The sequence below is a fragment of the Medicago sativa genome, chromosome 8 (assembly GCF_051527215.1).
Source record: "Medicago sativa cultivar Bolivia chromosome 8, Bolivia_mono, whole genome shotgun sequence".
NCBI classification, from domain to species: domain Eukaryota; kingdom Viridiplantae; phylum Streptophyta; class Magnoliopsida; order Fabales; family Fabaceae; genus Medicago; species Medicago sativa.
Genome location: NC_140756.1, coordinates 7,212,501 through 7,219,987, shown reverse-complemented (window position 1 = coordinate 7,219,987; position 7,487 = coordinate 7,212,501).

The window sequence follows — 7,487 nt, the reverse complement described above, 5'->3', positions numbered from 1 at the left end:
ATCCTAATGTTTTCTTTGATGGCATCCTTATCTTTGGAGAATCAAGCAGTGATCGATAAATTACAAGTAGTGTGCGATTTCCCTGAAGTTTTTCCTGATGAAATTTCTGATGTGCCACCGGAAAGAGAAGTTGAATTTTCTATTGATCTTGTTCCAGGAACGAAGCCTGTGTCTATGGCACCTTACCGTATGTCAGCTTCTGAGCTGGCTGAGTTGAAGAAACAGTTAGAAGATCTACTCGACAAGAAGTTTATTAGACCAAGTGTTTCACCTTGGGGAGCTCCAGTGTTACTGGTTAAGAAGAAAGATGGTAGTATGAGGTTGTGTATTGATTATCGACAGTTGAACAAAGTAACTATAAAGAATAGATATCCACTTCCAAGAATTGATGACTTGATGGATCAGTTAGAGGGTGCACGTGTGTTCAGCAAGATTGACTTGAGGTCGGGTTATCACCAGATTAAAGTAAGAGATGAAGATATGCAGAAGACGGCTTTTAGGACGCGATATGGACATTATGAATATAAGGTGATGCCTTTTGGTGTTAGTAATGCACCTGGTGTATTTATGGAGTATATGAATCGCATTTTTCATGCATTTTTGGATCGCTTCGTGGTTGTGTTCATTGATGATATTCTGATTTATTCTAAGACGGAGGAAGAACATGCTGAGCATTTGAAGATTGTCTTGCAAGTGCTGAAAGAAAAGAAGTTGTATGCTAAATTGTCTAAGTGCGAGTTCTGGTTGAAGGAAGTAAGTTTTCTTGGCCATGTTGTTTCTGGTAGTGGTATTGCAGTTGATCCATCTAAAGTTGAAGCAGTATCACAATGGGAGACTCCGAAGTCAGTTACAGAGATTAGAAGCTTTTTGGGTTTAGCGGGTTACTACCGACGATTTATTGAAGGATTTTCTAAGTTAGCACTTCCGTTAACGCAGTTGACGTGTAAAGGTAAAACCTTTGTGTGGGATATTCATTGCGAGAACAGTTTTAACGAATTGAAGAAGCGTTTGACGACGGCTCCAATTTTGATCTTGCCGAAACCTGATGAACCTTTTGTAGTGTATTGTGATGCGTCCAAGTTGGGTTTGGGAGGTGTACTTATGCAAGATGGTAGGGTGGTTGCGTATGCATCAAGACAGTTGAGGACTCATGAACGAAACTACCCTACTCATGACCTTGAATTAGCTGCAGTTGTATTTGCACTTAAGATTTGGAGACATTACTTGTATGGTTCGAGATTTGAGGTGTTTAGTGATCACAAGAGCTTGAAGTATTTGTTTGATCAGAAGGAATTGAATATGAGACAGCGAAGGTGGCTCGAATTGTTGAAAGATTATGACTTTAGTTTGAATTATCATCCGGGTAAAGCTAATGTTGTTGCAGATGCCTTGAGTAGGAAGACTTTACACTTGTCGGCACTGATGGTTAAAGAGATGGAATTGCTTGAACAGTTCAGAGACTTGAGTTTGGTTTGCGAGATGTCGCCAAGGAGTGTGAAATTGGGGATGTTAAAGATCAACAATGAATTTCTGGATAGTATCAGAGAGGCGCAGAAAGTAGATGTGAAGTTGGTGGATTTAATGGTCGCAACCGATCCTGCTGTAGACAGTGACTTTAAGGTTGATGACCAAGGAGTGTTGAGATTTCGAGGAAGAATTTGTATTCCTGATAATGATGAGATGAAGAAGATGATCCTTGAAGAAGGCCATAGAAGCAGTTTGAGTATTCATCCAGGAGCTGCTAAAATGTATCAAGATTTGAAGAAAATGTTTTGGTGGTCAGGTTTGAAGCGCGACGTGGCACAATTTGTGTATGCATGTTTGACTTGTCAGAAGTCAAAAGTTGAGCATCAGAAACCTGCTGGGTTATTGACACCGCTAGAGATTCCGGAATGGAAATGGGATAGTATATCCATGGATTTTGTGACGAGTTTGCCGAATACCAACAAAGGGAATGATGCAATTTGGGTGATCGTAGATAGATTGACGAAGTCGGCTCATTTCATTCCGATTAATATTACTTTTCCTGTGTCCCAGCTAGCAGAGATTTATGTTAGAGATGTCGTGAAGTTACATGGTGTCCCATCAAGCATTGTGTCGGATAGAGATCCGAGGTTTACATCGAGGTTCTGGAAGAGTTTGCATGAGGCCTTGGGCACTAATTTGAAGTTAAGTTCAGCATACCACCCGCAGACGGATGGACAATCGGAAAGGACAATTCAGTCGCTGGAAGATTTGTTGAGAGTTTGTGTGCTTGAGCAAGCTGGAACTTGGGATAGTTATCTACCCCTGATAGAATTCACGTACAACAACAGTTACCACGCTAGTATTGGAATGGCACCCTTCGAAGCATTGTATGGTCGGAGATGCAGAACTCCGTTGTGTTGGTTTGAATCCGGTGAGAGTGTGGTATTGGGACCAGAGATTGTCCAACAGACTACTGAGAAGGTGAAGTTAATTAGAGAAAAGATGAAAGAATCACAGGATAGACAGAAAAGTTATCATGATAAGCGCAGGAAGGATCTTGAGTTTCAAGAAGGAGACCATGTGTTTTTGAGAGTCACTCCGGTGACGGGTGTTGGACGTGCATTGAAGTCAAAGAAGTTGACTCCGAGGTTTATTGGCCCGTATCAGATTTCAGAAAGGGTCGGAACGGTTGCTTATAGGGTGGGTTTGCCACCACATCTTTCGAACTTGCATGATGTGTTTCATGTATCGCAACTTCGGAAGTATGTGCCGGATCCATCCCATGTGATTCCAAGAGATGATGTGCAGGTAAGGGATAACCTTACAATCGAGACCCTACCGGTGAGAATAGAGGATAGAGGAGTGAAGAGTGTAGACCAAGATTTTCGGGTGTCAAGCCATTAATTGGACTTGAACCTTCAATCTACCGGACTTGCTCGATTTTATTCTTGGGAAGGGAAAAAGAGATTGAAAAACCCTTTTTGGATCCGGGGGTTGGTTACGATTCGGGAAGGTGTTAGGCACCCGCGTCGTTCACGGTACTCCGTGAGAACCTCTTTCTAACTTTATTTTTATTCAAAAATTTGTTGTTTAAAGTTTGAAGTGAAAGAATGGAGGGAGAAGAAGTGGGAGCTTTGGTTATTTTTATTTGATCGATTTGAAAGGAATAAAGCCTCTGCCTACGTACCCTTAAAAGGGATCAAAACCACCGTAGTTCACTCTTATAAAAAGATTTTTTTTGTGGGTTAGGTTGATTTTAATTATTTTTTGAAAATGATTTTGAGAAGGGTTGCGAGACCTCAAGGTATAGAAGAATAAAATAGAAGTGAGGTTGTTTCATTTTATTTGAGAAATTTGGTCTAAGTTTGATTAAAGTTCATTTAGGAATTTGATTAAGAAAACAAAAGGAAAACCACTTGGATTTGGATCCAAGGTTTATTAAGAAAACAATTTGGCTTTTGCTTATTTGATTTTTGAGACAAAAAAGATTTTTCTAATTAACGGAAAGCTAGCGTAATAACGTGAAAAGTAAAGCGAGGTAAAAGCGATAGGTAAAGTGATAGTGTCGGTGCAAGTGTCGGTGTGTGCAATTACTACGCTATTACATACCATTCTAGGGGCATTCTAAAGCAAGAAATAAAAATGCGAAAAAATAAATTACATCAATTACCTAAAATACACACTAATATCATGGAAATTAAATAAATTGCAAGAATTAAAAAAATGCATGAGATTATACTAAATATGATGCAAAAATAAAGCATACCAAAATATTAGATCATGAACCAAAAGATTTAGAAGAACATTACATACGAAAACAAATACCAACTAAAATGCATGACATTAAGTATATTAAAAAACATGGAATGCAAGTTTTGAAAACAAACATTAAAGCAAAATTAACCACAAGATGCATATTATAAGGATTAAAGTATTTAAAAAAATGCATGACACATAGTGAAATTTTTTGAGTTAAAAAAACATAGGGTTAAATTTTAAAAGAAGGACTAGAATAAAATGCATGACACATAGTGAAGTTTTTTTGAGTTTAAAAACATAGGGTTAAATTTTAAAAGAAGGACTAGAATGTAAATAAGGCATAGATAAAGGATTAAAATGCAAACAAAGCAACTTGGCTCAGCCTGGATTAATTTGGACCGTCTGATGAATCAGAGGGTCCAGATTAAATAACCAGCAAATTCATCATAGCCACTAGATTAAGATCAGAGAGTTAAAAAACGAAGGTGCATGGCAAGAACATAGGGAAGCACGCACTGGATAAAAAGAAAGGGGAAGATGTATAAACACGTTGCTGTTGATGTTTTTTCATTTTATCAAAGAAAGCTTCTCACTAAAAACAAATTTGTTCACTTCTCTCTCTGTTTTAAAAGGAAACAGCACCGTCCCCATTTGCTTTCTTCTCAGGCGAGATTCATAATTCCGGCACGGTGGCCGGTGGTGGCGCCACCGCGTCGGAATCCAAACCTCCATCGTTTTCAAAAATAAATACATGTTTGGATATCCTTTTTCAAGTAGAGTGCGAATCCAGTCTTAAAATTTTCAAAACAATCACGTATAAGTCTAGATCTACACATTAAAATTCGAAAATATTGACACAAAAGGGAAGAAGAGCAGTATATTATATTACCTCTGTTTATCTCTGATTCGGATCTGTTGAGACGATTCCCAAGGTCGGTTCAGGTGCGGTGCTTCACTTTCATCCCTCTTCTTCTGATTCGGAACTGACTTGAATTCCTTCTTCACGTTTTTGCTTCACGAACAGCTCGAATTGCTCCCTCTCACTTCGATTCGGTCTCGATCACCTTCTTCATGTTTCATTTCAGTTTCGGATTTGCTCATGAATGATGTGAAAACGAATTGTTGGCGATTGTTTTGTTGAGTTCGGTTTCAGTTGAGTCCGGTTTGCTTCTGGTTGTTGTGTATTGGACCGACCCGTACCGTTTATGTTCCTCTTTCTCTGTTTCGTTCTCAGCTTCAGTATTGTATGGTGATGAATTCGAAAAAAACGAAATAGGTTGTGTTTACATCCTTGAGTGGTTGTAGTGAGATAGTGATGGTGAGATTCAAGTTTGTTTCAAAGAATTAAGTTGTTTGCGGTCGAAATCAGTGGTGTTATGACTTGGAGATTTTTGGAGAAAAAGGTATGAAGCTCATGATGAACAAGGATGAATGTTCATCGTTTTTCTTTTATTTTGCTTTTTGATCTGGAAATGTGAAGGAAGCGAGAGAATTAGTGTTTTTGGAAAGTGGGAGCGGCAGTGTTTGATTGATGTCAGTGTAATAATTTCTGTCCCCCCTTTTCTCCAATGATTGGGAGTTATTTATAGTGACACATTAGGTTAAAATGATATTTCAATGGACCAAAGTGCCCCTAACTTGGGCTGCAAGGACCTTGTGGACAAAATGACTAAAAGGACCAATTAACTAAAAAGGAGAATTAAAATAAATGAATTAAACACTAAAGCTAAATAATAAAATAAATAATAAACTAAATGAAAAAATAACAACTACATAAGATAAAAATTACGAACTTAAATTGCGATTAAAAAAGTAACTGCTTAAAATGTGACTAGAAAAGTTCTAACTGACTAAACAAATTACAAAAAAAAGATAAAATATTTAACTGCTTGAATAAAAAATATTTTAACCAACTAGAATACGACTAAAAATGTTTGACTACTTAAAATAAGACTAAAAATATTTTAACGAGCTAAAATATGAACAGAAATATTCAGCTGACTAGAAATACGAATAAAAATAAATTGATTGATTTAAAAAGCAAAAAAAACTTTAGCTGGTCAAAATTTGGGGTATGACAGATGCCCCTATTTAAGTTTCTTCGTCACGAAGATTTGAAAGAAAACTTTTAAATCGATGGGTCGAAGAGACTTAAATACTAAGTACACCGAATTTTGACCAGTTGAAAAGCTGAGAATGCAATGAATATAATGATATGAATGCAAGTGATGCAAGTATGAATGCAACGACGACAACAAATAAACTGACTGGGGAACAAACTGATAAGTATCATTGGGGAGATAAAGCTTGAACGGAACATAAAGCTCAGACAAAAGATAAAGCTCAGACGGAAAGTAAAGCTTGAGACGGAAAATAAAGCTTAAGACGGAAAGTAAAGCTTGTCCATTACCGACAGCCCGTGGTAAGGATGAAAGTACAGAAGATAAAGCTTGTCTATATCGATTATTATTGATAAAGTGATTACTGGATGGGATCTACCACTTGAACACAAATTGATTAGTGACATTTATGAATTAAACACCTTGAGGATGACCTTTTTATGTATTGGATTAGTGACGCCTCTTGAACACAAGCTGGGAACGACATATTAAGGGAATGACAGGTAAACACAAGCTGTCCGTGGTTTGGGACTGACCTTTTGAAGCAAAATAAATGTTTGCGAGAATCCACTCGGCTTTTGATGAAGGGTTTGCGAGAATCCACTCGGCTTTTGATGAACGGTTTGCGAGAATCCACTCGGCTTTTGATGAAAGGGTTTGCGAGAATCCACTCGGCTTTTGATGAACGGTTTGCGAGAATCCACTCGGCTTTTGATGAAAGGGTTTGCGAGAATCCACTCGGCTTTTGATGAACGGTTTGCGAGAATCCACTCGGCTTTTGACGAAATGTTTGCGAGAATCCACTCGGCTTTTGATGAACGGTTTGCGAGAATCCACTCGGCTTTTGATGAAAGGGTTTGCGAGAATCCACTCGGCTTTTGATGAACGGTTTGCGAGATTACACTCGGCTTTTGATGAAAGGTTTGCGAGAATACACTCGGCTTTTGATAAGAGGTTGCGAGAATCAACTCGGCTTGGTAAGAGTTCGCCGGAATCCACCGGGCTTACAGTGAATGACTTCTCTGGACCAGACACACTGGGGTAGACGCTTTTATGAGATACAGTTGAAATAAGACACGAGGTGGTAAATGCAATCATGTATAAATGATATTTGTATGCATGAAATATGTGCATGAATGTTTATATGCATGAATATATGTATGAATGAATGTATGAGTACATGAATGTATGAATGTATGACCGTATATGACAGGTGAACTTGATGAAACAAAAGAGGATAGGTAAGATGAGAGATGGACTGACACCGCAGTTCAAACACTCGACAACCTTCATTGGGGATAACATCACTGGGGATGAACCAAACACTGACGGGGTAAAGCCCTTCAAACCACTGATGGGGTAAAGCCCGCATTCTTAACCATTGATGGGGTAAAAACCCAAATTCAAACCAAGCTGATGGGGTAAAGCTCATATTCAAACCAACTGATGGGGTCAAGACCCATAATCAACTACTGAAAGGGGGGAAGGGCCCAATAACCAATTACTGAAAAGAGAATGCCTCATAATCAAACCGCTTGAAGGGATAACAGCCCATTGATTATACTGCTGAGGGGAGAATGCCCCATAACCAAACCACTTGAAGGGAGAATGCCCCATAATCAAACCACTTGAGGGAGAAAC